Raw genomic sequence first — 13,330 nt, 5'->3', positions numbered from 1 at the left:
CATCACCAGTCCTGTGCCACTTTGAACTCTGGGTGATAGGTTTGAGTTCTGGAATGAATCCATTGTTGGGGATTGTTGCGGCTCCTTTATTTATTTATTTATTTACTTATTTACTTGGTATTTAAGTGCTTACTCTGTGCCAGGCACTGTACTACGCACCGGGATAGATACAAGATAATCTGGTTGGATGCAGTCCATGTACCACACAGGACTCATAGTCCTAAATTCTAATTTACAGATGAGGTAACAGGCCTAGAGAAGTTAAATGACTTGTCCAAGGTCACATAGGAGACAAGTGGCAGAGCTCAAATTAGAACCCAGGTCCTCTGATTCCCAGGCTTGTGTTCTTTCTACTAGGTCATACTCCTTGTGGGCAGGGAATGTGTTACCAACTCTGTTGTATTATGCTCCCCCAAGGGCTTGGTACAGTGCTCTGAACATGGTAAGCACGCAATAAGTACCATTTATTGATTAACTGTTAAAGAAAAGATTAGTATGTTGGTAAGAAACAGGAAGCTTGAGAAGTAAGGGAGAAAATGGCTGTGAATTGAGCATTTAAGAAAATGTGGACAGAGATTCATCCTGACCTTAGTTGTTTTTTTTCTATCTGTATCAATCAATCAAAAGTATTTATTGAGCACCTTCTACATACAAAGCACTGTACTACGTGTTTGGGAGATTACAATAGAATTATTAGAGGTGATCCCTGCCCTCAAGGAGCTTCTCATCTAGCTGGAAGGAGGCAGATACTAAAATAAAATTACAACTTGTCTTGTCTTATGCCATTGAGTCGTCTCCGACCCATAGCAACACCGCAGACACATCTCTCCCAGAACGCCCCACTCTCCATCCGCAATTGTTCTGGTAGTGTATCTGTGGAGTTTTCTTGGTAAAAATGCAGAAGTGGTTTATTGCCTCCTTCCATTCGGTAAACTTGAGTCTCCTCCCTCGACTGTCTCCCATGCTACTGCTGCCCTGCACAGGTGTGTTTTGACTTGGAGCAGATTGTCTTCCACATGCTAGCCACCGTCCAAGATAGGAATGGAATGGATATTCATTCATTCATTCATTCAATCATATTTATTGAGCATCATCATCATCAATCGTATTTATTGAACGCTTACTATGTGCAGAGCACTGTACTAAGCGCTTGGGAAGTACAAATTGGCAACATATAGAGACGGTCCCTACCTAACAACGGGCTCACAGTTGCCTCTGCTTGACTCTCCCTCCCTTAGCCAAGACTGGTAAAGTACTGGAAACTCTCCAGGTGCAACCCTGAGAGGGCAAAATTACAGCTAGGAGGAAGTAATAGAGTATAAACATATGGTTCTATGTGCTCTGGGGATGGGGGTGTTACCGAAGTATTTAGATGGTATGGAAGTGCAGAAGTGAAAGTAGGGAGGATATGAAGTGAACAAGAGGTTGATGAATAGTTTCTACAAGTTAAAGACCCTAGTGTGTAGGTGAAGTAGAAGGGAGGACAAATTGGGGAAATGAGGGCTTCAATCTACCCAGAAACCTGGTTTCTACTCTGTCTACTGCTGTTTTTCTGCCACATTCCATGGCTGTCTTTATTATGATTTTTTTCCCCAGATCATTTTACCCAATCTTTCAGTCTGGGCCTCCCTCCCTATTCTATCTGGTTCTATAAGCTTCCTTTCCTCAACATTGCCTGCCTCACCTACTAGCAATTTAAAATTTCCCGTGAATCTGGCCTGAGTGAACCATGGCTTTATCCCTCAGCTCTGAATCACCAGAGTTCAACCTACCTTGGACTGAATTAGAGCAATTTTCCAGGAGTGAATTTAAGATGAAATTTAAAGTGGTGCAGCCACTGGGTGTGTTTGGAAAGAAGAAGATCTCTACAACCTTGGAGGAAAAAAATATTTTTTTTCAGTTCAGCAGATGGTGGAGAGACACAATGAAACACCAGTAACTTTCAACTTCCAACTGTGTAAATCCTTGAGGATGGAGACTGGAGAGCCAAGACAGCAGGTATGAACAGAAAGGGTCTCAGGGGAAGAGAAGATTGCATACTGAGAAAAGTAAAAAGGAGGGAGGGAGCTGAGGAATGTGATGGAAGACTGAGGCATCATGGGAGTTTGGGGTTGAGAACTCACATGCCCCATCCCCCCCCATTTCAATCAAGGATTGTGCTTGAGCCGTTTCAAGCAGATACTGAGGAGCAGAAGCAGCATGTCTTAATCTATCACTAAATCCTGTCAGTTCAGCCTTCACAACATCACAAAAATCCATCCTTTCCTCTCCATCAAAAATGTTACTATGTTAATCCATGCACTTATCCTATCCCTCCCTGATTACTGTATCAACTTTGTTGCTGACTTCCCTTCCTGCTGTCTCCCCCAACTCCAGACCATACTACACTACTGCCCTGATCGTTTTTCTACAAAAATGTTCAGTCCGTGTTTCCACACTCCTCAAGAACCTCCAGAGGTTGCCCATCCACCAACATATCAAACAGAAACACCTTTCCATCAACTTTATAACAGCTCCCTCCTACCTCACCTCACTGCTTTCCTACTACAACCCAGCCCACACACTTTGCTCCTCTAATGCTACCCTACTCACTGTACCTCGATCTCATCTACCATGCCACCCACCTCTCAACCGTGTTCTGTCTCTGTCCTGGGACACCCTCCCTTTTCATATGAGACAGCCCGCCCCACCTTCATTCATTCATTCATTCAATCGTATTTATTGAGCGCTTACTGTGTGCAGAGCACTGTACTAAACGCTTGGGAAGTACAAGTTGGCAACATATAGATACGATCCCTACCCAACAGCGGGCTCACAGTCTAGAAGGGGGCGACAGACAACAAAACAAAACATATTAACAAAATAAAATAAACAGAATTAATATGTACAAGTAAAATAAATACATAAATAGAGTAATAAATATGTATAAACATATATACATATATACAGGTGCTGTGGGGAGGGGAAGGAGGTAAGGCAGGGGAGGGGATGGGAAGGGGGAGGTTGAAGGCATATCTCCCCCAAGAGCCCTTCCCTAAGTTCACATTTCCTCTTTTCCCACTCCCTTCTGTGTTTCCTAGCCCCATAGTACTTAAGTACATATCCATAATTTATTCATTTATATTAATGTCTGTTTCCCCCTCTAGAATGTAAGCTCATTGTGGATAGAGAATGTATCTGTTATATTGTTGCATTGTAATAGTAATAATAAGAACAGTTCTGGTATTCATTAAGTGCTTATTGTGTGCCAGGCACCATACTAAGTGCTGGGGTGGATACAAGCAAATAAGCTTGGACACAGTCCCTTATCCACGTGGGACTCACAGTCTCAATCCTCATTTTGCAGATGAGGAAACTAAGACCCAGAGAAGTGAAGTGACATGTCCTAGGTCACGCAGCAGATAAGTGGCAGAGCTGGGATTAGAACCCACCACCATCTGACTCCCAGGTCCATGCTCTATCCACTAGGCCATGTTGTACTCTCCCAGTGCTTAGTATAGTGCCCTGCCCACAGTAAACACTCAATAAATGTGATTGATTGATTGGAAGTGGAGATAGCAGGTGTAGACAACTCAAGGAGTTTGGAGAGGAATGGTGGGAGGGAGATAGGATGATAACTGGTGTGAGTTATAGGATGAAGGAAGGTTCTTTTTTTTTTAGGATAGGGCTTCCCTAAACCATGAGGGCGTAGGTATTCCCTTTTCCCCTCCCTTCTTCCTCCTTCCTTCCTCTCCCTCCTCCCTCATCCCCTTGTCCCCTTTCTGCCTTCTCTCCCCATCCCCTTCGCCCTTGTCCCTCCCCCCCACCCCTGCTTCCCTCTCTCCCTTTTTCCCCACTTCTTCCCTCTTCCCCCCCTTCCTTCTTCACAGAGGAAATGGGATGGACAGAGTCATTTACACTCCACTCAGATTTCCAAATCTCTTATCTCTTTGAATTTCAAGTGCCTGGATGGATTGAGTTTAGCAAGTGACTAATCAGGTCTACCAACTCTGCGCTACTCAGGTTTGCAGGTGTGAGGGTGAGTCACTCATTTGGGGAAGAGGTCTTGGAGGCTGAGGAGGTCTTAGAGGCTGAGGAGTTGCCTCTGTCTTGTTTCACCGTAGGGACAGATGTGGCTTTGGCATTGAAGTCATGGCACAGGAGGAGCCGGCCAATAGAAGGACCCAAAGGTAAGAGTCAACCACCCCCAGATTGTTTTTCTTTCTAGATGCTCCCTTAAAATGAACCACTCTGGGCAGTTGCCATACTGAAATGATTTCATTTTCTCCTACCAGCATTGCTCATTAGCTTATATGGCTTTAGGTCTAACCTCATTAAATTCCCTCAGCTAAATCATGTCAGGCTTTGTCAGCACTTGCAAGTTAGACCTCACAGGCACACACCCCTAAGTGCAGTGGGGTTGGTGATTGGGGAAGGAGAGCATTCTCTTGGGGCCCATTTTCTAAACCTCCCAGCTGAGGTTGGGGTGGAAACAGCAATCTCCTTCAGAACGAGATGGCAGCTTCCAGGTGTTTAACACCTCAAGCTTTTGTTTGTAGTTTGGCTTCAGATAGGAATAATTTGGGCTTTTTTTAATTTTCTGAAGGAGGGAAACCTAAACCTTAAACCCCCCTGAGCACTATGGGGTGGAAACATTCAGATCAGGTGCTCTACACAGAATTTGAGAGAAGCAGTGTGGTCTAAGTGGAAGGAACACAGGACTGGAGTCAGGAAACCTGGGTTCTAATCCTGGCTCTTCCACTGGCCTGCTTTGTGATCTTGGGCAAGTCCCTTAATTTCTCTGTGCCTCTTTCCTCGCTTAAAAAAATCAGGATTCAATACTTATTTTATCTCTCCTCCCTAGACTGTGGGCTGCCTCCCACCCCCTAACTGTGGGAGGCACTCAAGGCCCAGTTCTTAGTCCCCCTCCTATTCTCCATCTACACCAACTCCCTTGGAGAACTCATTCGCTCCCATGGCTTCAATTACCATCTCTGTGCAGATGATTCTCAAGTCTACACCTCCAGCCCTGATCTCTCCCTCTCTCTCCAGTGTCACATTTCCAGCCTTCAAGATATCTCTATTTGGATGTCCCACCAACACCTCAAACATAACATGTCCAAAACAGAACTCCTTATCTTCCCACCCAAACCCTGTCATTTCCCATCACTGAAGACAACACCACCATCCTATCTTTCTCAAAAGCCCATAACCTTTCCTTTATCCTTGACTCACCTCTTTTATTCAACTCACATATTCAATCTGTCATCAAATCATCCTATTGGTTCAGCCTTAACAACATCGTTAAAATCCACCCTTTCTTCTTCCAAACTGCTTTCCTGTTAATGCAGGCACTTATCCCACATTGATTACTGCATCAGCCTCCTTGCTGACCTTCAAGCCTTCTGTCTCTCCCCACTCCAGTCCATACTTCAATCTGCTGCCCAGTTCATCTTTCTTCAAAACTATTCAGTCCACGTTTCTCCACTCCTCAAGAACTTCCACTGTTTACCCATCCACCTCTGTATCAGAAACTCCTTATCATCGACTTTAAATCACTCAGCCATCTTGCCCCCTCCACCTTACCTCGTTGCTTTCCTATTACAACTCAGCCCGCACACTTCGCTCCTCTAATGTCAACTTATTCGCTGTACCTCAGTATCATCTATCTTGCCACCGACCCGTCAACTACGTCCTGCCTCTGACCTGGAATGCCCTCCCTCTTCATATCTCACAGATGATCACTCTCCTCATCTTCAAAACCTTATTAAAAGCACATCTCCTCCAAGAGGCCTTCCCTAAACCCTCATTTCCTCGTCTCCCTCTTTCTTCTGTGTCACTCCAAACTTGGATTCCCACCCTTTATTCACCCCTCCCTCAGATCCAGAGCACTTATGTAATTATGGTACTTGTTAAGCACTGACTATGTGCCAAGCACTGGGGAAGATACAAGTTGATCAGTTTGGATGCATATGCTATGCATATGTAGTTATGTGCATATCTATAATTTTATATTAATGTTTGTTTCCCCCTCTAGACTGTAAACTTGTTGTCGGCAGGGAACATGTCTACCAAATCTATTATATTGTACTTTCCCACGCCCTAAGTACAGTGCTCTGCACACTGTAAGCATTCGTTAAATATGAATGACTCATTGATACAGATGTCATATCTGTTTCAACTGGTCAAGAAGGCATCTTTCTGCCTACTGTTGTGGCAGTGCTCTGTGCTTGTGGGAGAAGACTAGTTTGTTTCTTTTTTAAAAAATGGTATTTGTGAATAATAATAATAATGGTAATTATTATGGTATTTAAGCGATGACTATGTGCCAGGCACTGTACTAGGCACTGTACTAAGCACTGGGGTGAATACAATCAATTTGAGTTGGACACAGTCCCTGTCCCATGCTGGGGCTCAAAGTCTCAATCCCCGTTTTTCAAGCTCTTAGTACAGTGCTCTGCACACAGTAAGCACTCAATACGATTGATTGAATGAATGAATGAATTTTACAGACGAGGGAACTGAAGCACAGAGAAGTTAATGACTTGCCCAATGTCACACAGCAGACAAGTGGCAGAGTCAGAATTAGAACTCAGATCCTTCTGATTCCCAGTCTACTGCTCTATCCACTAGGCCATGCTGCTTCTCATTTGCTTGTTTATGTTTTCCCCAGGAAGGAGGGAAAAAAAAAAAGACTTTCCCTTCTTCCAGACTGGAGAGGTGAAGGTGGTAACACACTTTCAAAATAATAAGAACACTGGGAGTTTTCCTGTTTCTAGATTGGGAAGGGGGAGAAAGTTAAGGCTTGTTTTCATATTCAGAATTATAATATTCATGTGCCTGTCTCTCCACCTCCCAGGTCGAAAGGTCATAGTGGACAAGAACGGTCTTCATATGTTTCTTGTTTATTCCCAAGGGCATAGTACAGTGCACAAAAGTACTGATGATAAGAATAACAGTTAAAATTTTCCTCTATCTTCTAGAAATTCACAGGTGAACTGTTTCTAAATTGACTGTACACTGACACAGCAGGAGTATTGATTGGTTATGATGAACTACTGTGCATGGGATGGAGTGTTTAACCAATTAGCATCTTGCCACATTTTAAAGAGCTTGGGAGGCGGGGGTAAGAGTGGAGGAAGAAAGAAAGGAAAGAAAAGCAGAGTAAGTGCATCCACACACACAAATGAACATGGAAAGGAGACCAATGAAGCCTTTTTTGGAAGTTCCCTAGTCAGCAAAAGAGCCAAGGAGATGCTGTCTGACTAGCCCACTTGCCTCTCGTTCCCAAACTGCCCAAAGACAGCCTCTCCTGATGCTGCCTCCATGATCCTCTCATTCCCCTTCCCCTCATCTTCGCCCACACAGTCAGGCCTCTTGGAAGCTGCCCACTGTGCCTTCCACCTGTCTCTGCCCCCTTTTTCTTGATTAGGTCATGCGCTCACTAGCTTTATGCATGTGAATGAGCTTTAGACTGCAGTGGCCCTGGGAAGAAGCCCTCAAAATCAAGGCTGATCCTATTTCCTTCCTTCCTAGGGTGTGCTTTTCTGCCTCTAGCTACATGCATCCCCTCTGTCCTTGGGACTGCTAATAATACTAACTGTGGGCTTTGTTAAGTGCTTACTATGTGCCAGGCACTGTACTAAGCTTTGGAATAAGTACAAGTTAATCCGTTTGAACACAGTCCATGTCCCACATGGGGCTCACAGTCTTAATCCCCATTTTACTGATGAGGGAACTGAGGCACAGAAAAGTCAAGTGACTTACCCAAGGTCATGCAGAAGACAAGTGGAGAATTCAGGATTAGAACCCATTTCCTCCTTACTCCCAGGCCCATACTCTACCCAATAGACCACACTGCTTCTCTAGGATACCTAAGGGTGGAATACCTGGGAAGCATTGTGGCATGGTAAAGGAAAGACGAGAAGAGTGAAGGCAGCCATTGTGAAATGGGTTCTGGACAGTACCCAATTTTCTTAATGAAATAGTCACTCAATCAGTGGTATACCTTGAGTGCTTACACTGTTCAGAATGTGGGACTAAGCATTCAAAAGTTCAATAGAGTTGGTAGACATGATTCTTGTCTTCAAGGAGCTTACAGTCTAGTAGAGGAGACAGACTTTAAATAAATGTCAGTGTCAATGGCAGATTGTAAGGATGTGTACATAAGGGCAGGAGTGTTGTCTACAACTACCGACTCCACTTCCTCTCCTCCAATTATCTCCTTGACCTGCTCCAATACGGCCTCTGTCCACTTCATTCCATGGAAACTTGCCCTCTCTAAGGTCATTAATGATGTCCATCTTGCCATATCCAACGGTGTCTACTCCATCCTAATACTCTCTGATCTCTCAGCTGCCTTCAATACTGTGGACCATTCTCTTCTCGTGGAAACACTGCTTAATTTTGACCTCACTGACACTATCCTTCACAAGCTCCTCCTCTGCTTCCCACCCTCTGTCAGTGGGGGTCTTTCAGGGTTCAGGTCTAGGTCCCCTTCTATTTTCCATCTATACCCACTCCCTTGGAGAACTTATTCACTCCTATGGCTTCGTTCATTCATTCAACTGTATTTATTGAGCACTTACTGTGTGCAGAGCACTGTACTAAGCACCTGGAAAGTACAAATCAGCAACATATAGAGATGGGGGAGACAGACAATAAAACAAAACAAGTAGGCAGGTGTCAATACTATCAGAAAAAATAGAATTATAGCTATATACACATCATTAATAAAATAATTATAGTAAATATGTACAAATAGAATAAATAGAGTAATAAATTTGTAGAAATATATACAAGTGCTGTGGGGAGGGGAAGGGGGTAGGGCAGAGGGAGGGAGGGGGTTTTCTTCACTGATGATTCCCAAATCAACCTCTCCAACCCTGACCTCTCTCTCTGCAGTCTCACATTTCCTCCTGTCTTCAGGACATCTCTACTTGGCCGTCGTGCCAACATCTCAACTTAACATGTTAGAAAAAATTCATTTCACATTTCCTCACTCCTCAAAACCTCCAGTGATTGTCCATCCACCTCTGCATCAAACAGAAACTCCTTACCTTTAGCTTCAAAGCACTCAATCCGCTTACCCCCTGCTATTTCACTTCATTGATTTCCAACTACAATCCAGCCTGCACACTTTGCTCCTTTCTTAATCAGTGGTATTCACTGAGCACTTATTGTGTGCAGACCACTGTACTAGACACATGGGGTACATATAGCAAAGGTGGTATATGTGCTTCCTAACCACAAGAAAAAGTCTAGAGGGGGAGATGGACATTAAAATGAATTAAATATACATAAGTGCTGTGGGGCTGAGGGTCAGGTGAATATCAAGTGCACTCAATAAATACAATTGTTTGATTTGATTAAAGAGGATATGGGGCCAGGGTGAGAGAGAATCAAATTGCACACATGGCATAGAAGGAAGGGTGACTAGCTCACTGACATTCTGCTCTCATATCCAATCCACTCCTAAAATCTTGCTGATTTCTCCTCAAAAATATTTCTCTGATCTTCCCCTTCCTCTTGTCATCTCCCAGTTAGACTATAGTATTGAACTCCTTTCTGATCTCCCTGTCTCCAGGTTCCCCACCCTTAGGTCCATATTGTACACTGCTGCTTGGATCATCTTCGTAAAACATGGCTCAACACGTCTCCTCTGTCCTCAAGACCTTCTAATGTTTGCTCACCTACCACCACATCCAAGTAAAGATTCCTTCTATTTCTATTTAATCCCAGGTCCACCAGTTGTAATCCCAGCTCCACCACTTGTCTGCTCTGTGGCCTTGGGCAATCCATTTCACTTTTCTGAACCTCAGTTACCTCTTCTGTAAAATGGGGATGAAGAATGTGAGCCCTGTGTAGAACATGGACTGTTTCCAACTGGATTTGCTTGTATCCAGCCCAGTGCTCAGTACAGTGCCTGGCACATAGTAAGCGCTTAACAAATACCATAATTATTGGCTTCAAGATTCTCCACCAGCTCTTTTCCCCTTACTTATTAGCTTTCCTCTGCTTGCTTCTCTCAAGCCCACCTGCTGGCTACATCCCACTCTTTGTTCAGCTTGTCTCCAGGGCCTGGACCCTTCTTTCCTGCCAAAACCACCAGCCCACAGCTCTCCACACCTTCAAAACCCTCCCCAAATTTTACCTCCTCCAACAAGGCTTCCTTGATTTTATAAGAGCTCTCTGAATCCGTTCATTCATTCAGTAGTATTTATTAACCACCTCCTTTGGACAAACACTGTACTAAATTATGGGGAAAAATACAAAGATGAGAAATTGACATTGTTCCCCCTGTGTTTTGCAATCGAAGAGAAAGGTGGGGGAAGGGAGTTGTGACAGAAATATCAGGGGACAAAAACTACAAACAAAACCACAAAAACATAAAAGATAAGGTAATGATAAACCCAAGAGCTACCTGGTGTTGTGGCTTGAGAAACCACTTCATTCAATCGTATTTATTGAGCACTTACTGTGGGCAGAGCACTGTACTAATAGCTTGGGAAAGTACAATACAGCAATAAAGGGTGACAATCCCTGCCCACAATGAGCTCACAGTTTAGAAATCACTTCAGAGCTTCATGAGCACACTTCAGACATCTCAAATATTAGGGCTAGTGGAAAGAGCATAGAGCTGGGAGTCAGGAATCGAAGGTTTTATTTCCAGTTTTGCTAGTTGCCAGCTGTGTGACCATGGAAAAGTCACTTAACTTCTCTGTGCCTGTTTCCTCATCTTTTTTTTTTGTAGTATTTAAGTTCTTACTATGTGCCAGACAGTGTACTAAGTGCTGGGGTAGATACAAGATAATCGTGTTGGACACAGTCTATGTCCTACATAGGGCTCAGAGTCTTAATCCCAGTTTACAGATTAGGTAACAGATACAGAGGAGTTAAGTGATTTACCTAAGGTCACACAGCAGACAAGTGGCAGAGCTGGGATTAGAACTCAGGTCCTTCTGACTCCCAGTCCTGTGCTCTATCCACTAGGCCATGTTGCTTCCCTGTACAATGAGGATTCAATACCTGTTCTCCCGCTCCTTTAAAATATGATCTCCACGTGGAACAGGAAAACTTTGGAGCTGGGATTAAATCCCAGGTCCCCTAACTCCCAGACCTGTGCGCTTTCCACTAGATTACACTGCTGTTTTGATTTTGCTATTGATTTTTTTACCCAGAAAATTCTTGACCAGTTGAAAAGCATAGGTAGCAGAACTCAGTGTTGGTGTTAGGCTCAGGGTCACTAGTGAAAATATTTTGCTGAATGTAGAACTTTCTGGGCAAAGACTTGAATAGAACCTCAGTCTTGTGGTACATCATTAGACCTCATAGGACTGTTGATACTGCAAAATAGTTCATAATCCCCTGCTTGCTTGTCTCATGTTTGTTCTTCAAGGACACAGTTTACAGCACAGAGTAGCTCCTCTTTAATTCTTTCCTGGGCTGTCCGAGGTGCTCAGAGTTAGTTGACTGGGAAGAATTTTCTGGAGGAGTGGAAGCATAGTCTAACACTCGCTTCTCATATCCTCCAGTATGGCAGCAAATGAGTTGCTGAACAAGACTGGACTTGTTCTAAAGGCATGTAACTGCCAGATGAAGAACGGGATTAGACCTACCTTGTAGTCACTGGCTTAGTTAGTTTTCAAGTAATAAGACAGTGAATACAGCAAGAGTGCTAAGCACTGGTCCTAAGAGAAGTTAGTAGCACTCCTTGAGGCAGGTGGGCTGGGAAATTTGCTTCAAGGCTATGCAGCCTTTCTACACCACTATGCACATCAGCTTGCTCAGCTTTTAGGGTTTGCTACTCAGAAGAGTGTAAATAGAGAAAGAAATGTAAATCCTTGAATTCAAAATCCAACAAGTCCATCTTTCGAATTAACTTCTTAATTAATTAATGCATTTGTTAAGTGTTTAGTACATCAATCAATCAATCAATCAGTCATATTTATTGAGCGCTTACTGCATGTGGAGCACTGTACTAAGCGCTTGGGAAGTACAAATTGGCAACATATAGAGACGGTCCCTACCCAACAGTGGGCTCACAGTCTAGAAGGGGGAGACAGAGAACAAAACAAATCATATCAACAAAATAAAATAAATAGAATAGATATGTACAAGTAAAATAAATAAATAAATAGAGTAATAAATATGTACAAACATATATACATATACACAGGTGCTGTGGGGAAGGGAAAGAGGTAAGGTGGGGAGATGGAGAGGGGAAGGAGGGGGAGAGGAAAGAGGGGGCTCAGTCTGGGAAGGCCTCCTGGAGGAGGTGAGCTCTCAGTAGGGCCTTGAAAGGAGGAAGAGAGCTAGCTTGGCGGATGTGGGGAGGGAGGGCATTCCAGGCCAGGGGGATGACGTGGGCCGGGGGTCGATGGCGGGACAGGCGAGAACGAGACACGGTGAGGAGATTTGCGGCAGAGGAGCAGAGGGTGCAGGCTGGGCTGTAGAAGGAGAGAAGGGAGGTGAAGTAGGAGTGGGTGAGGTGATGGAGAGTGGAGAGCCTTGAAGCCGAGGGTGAGGAGTTTCTGCCTGATGCGCAGAGTGATTGGTAGCCACTGGAGATTTTTGAGGAGGGGAGTAACATGCCCAGAGCGTTTCTGGACAAAGACAATCCGGGCAGCGGCGTGAAGTATGGATTGAAGTGGGGAGAGACAGGAGGATGGGAGATCAGAGAAGAGGCTGATAGGATGAGAGCTTGAACGAGCAGGGTAGCGGTTTGGATGAGAGGAAAGGGCGGATCTTGGCAATGTTGCGGAGTTGAGACCGGCAGGTTTTGGTGACGGCTTGGATGTGAGGGGTGAACGAGAGAGCGGAGTCGAGGATGACACCAAGGCTGCGGGCTTGTGAGACGGGAAGGATGATAGTGCCGTCAACAGTGATGGAAAAGTCAAGGAGAGGGCAGGGTTTGGGAGGGAAGACAAGGAGTTCAGTCTTGGACATGTTGAGTTTTAGGTGGCGGGCAGACATCCAGATGGAGATGTCCTGAAGGCAGGAGGAGAGGTGAGCCTGGAGGGAGGGAGAGAGAGCAGGGGCAGAGATGTAGATTTGGGTGTCATCAGCGTAGAGATGATAGTTGAAGCCATGGGAGCAAATGAGGTCACCAAGGGAGTGTGTGTAGATCGAGAACAGAAGGGGACCAAGAACTGAACCTTGAGGAACTCCTACAGTAAGGGGATGGGAGGGGGAGGAGGAGCCTGCAAAAGAGACTGAGAATGAACGACCGGAGAGGTAAGAGGAGAACCAGGAGAGAACGGAGTCTGTGAAGCCAAGGTTGGATAGCGTGTTGAGGAGAAGGGGGTGGTCCGCAGTGTCGAAGGCAGCTGAGAGGTCGAGGAGGATTAGG

General features: G+C 44.7%; 1 long non-coding RNA gene across 2 annotated transcripts in view; it reads left to right on the top strand.

Moving 5' to 3' along the window:
• The window catches only part of LOC119920236, a 74,560-nt gene that overhangs the window by 16,035 nt on the left and 45,195 nt on the right, over positions 1–13,330 (top strand). For both annotated transcript variants that reach the window (XR_005448005.1, XR_005447999.1), the window contains exons 2-3: positions 1,901–1,998; positions 4,104–4,169. This is a non-coding gene — a long non-coding RNA (uncharacterized LOC119920236). The remainder of the gene's footprint in view (positions 1–1,900; positions 1,999–4,103; positions 4,170–13,330) is intronic.

This window comes from Tachyglossus aculeatus, chromosome 2, assembly GCF_015852505.1.
Source record: "Tachyglossus aculeatus isolate mTacAcu1 chromosome 2, mTacAcu1.pri, whole genome shotgun sequence".
Taxonomy (NCBI): domain Eukaryota; kingdom Metazoa; phylum Chordata; class Mammalia; order Monotremata; family Tachyglossidae; genus Tachyglossus; species Tachyglossus aculeatus.
This window is presented reverse-complemented; position numbering and strand designations above follow the sequence as displayed.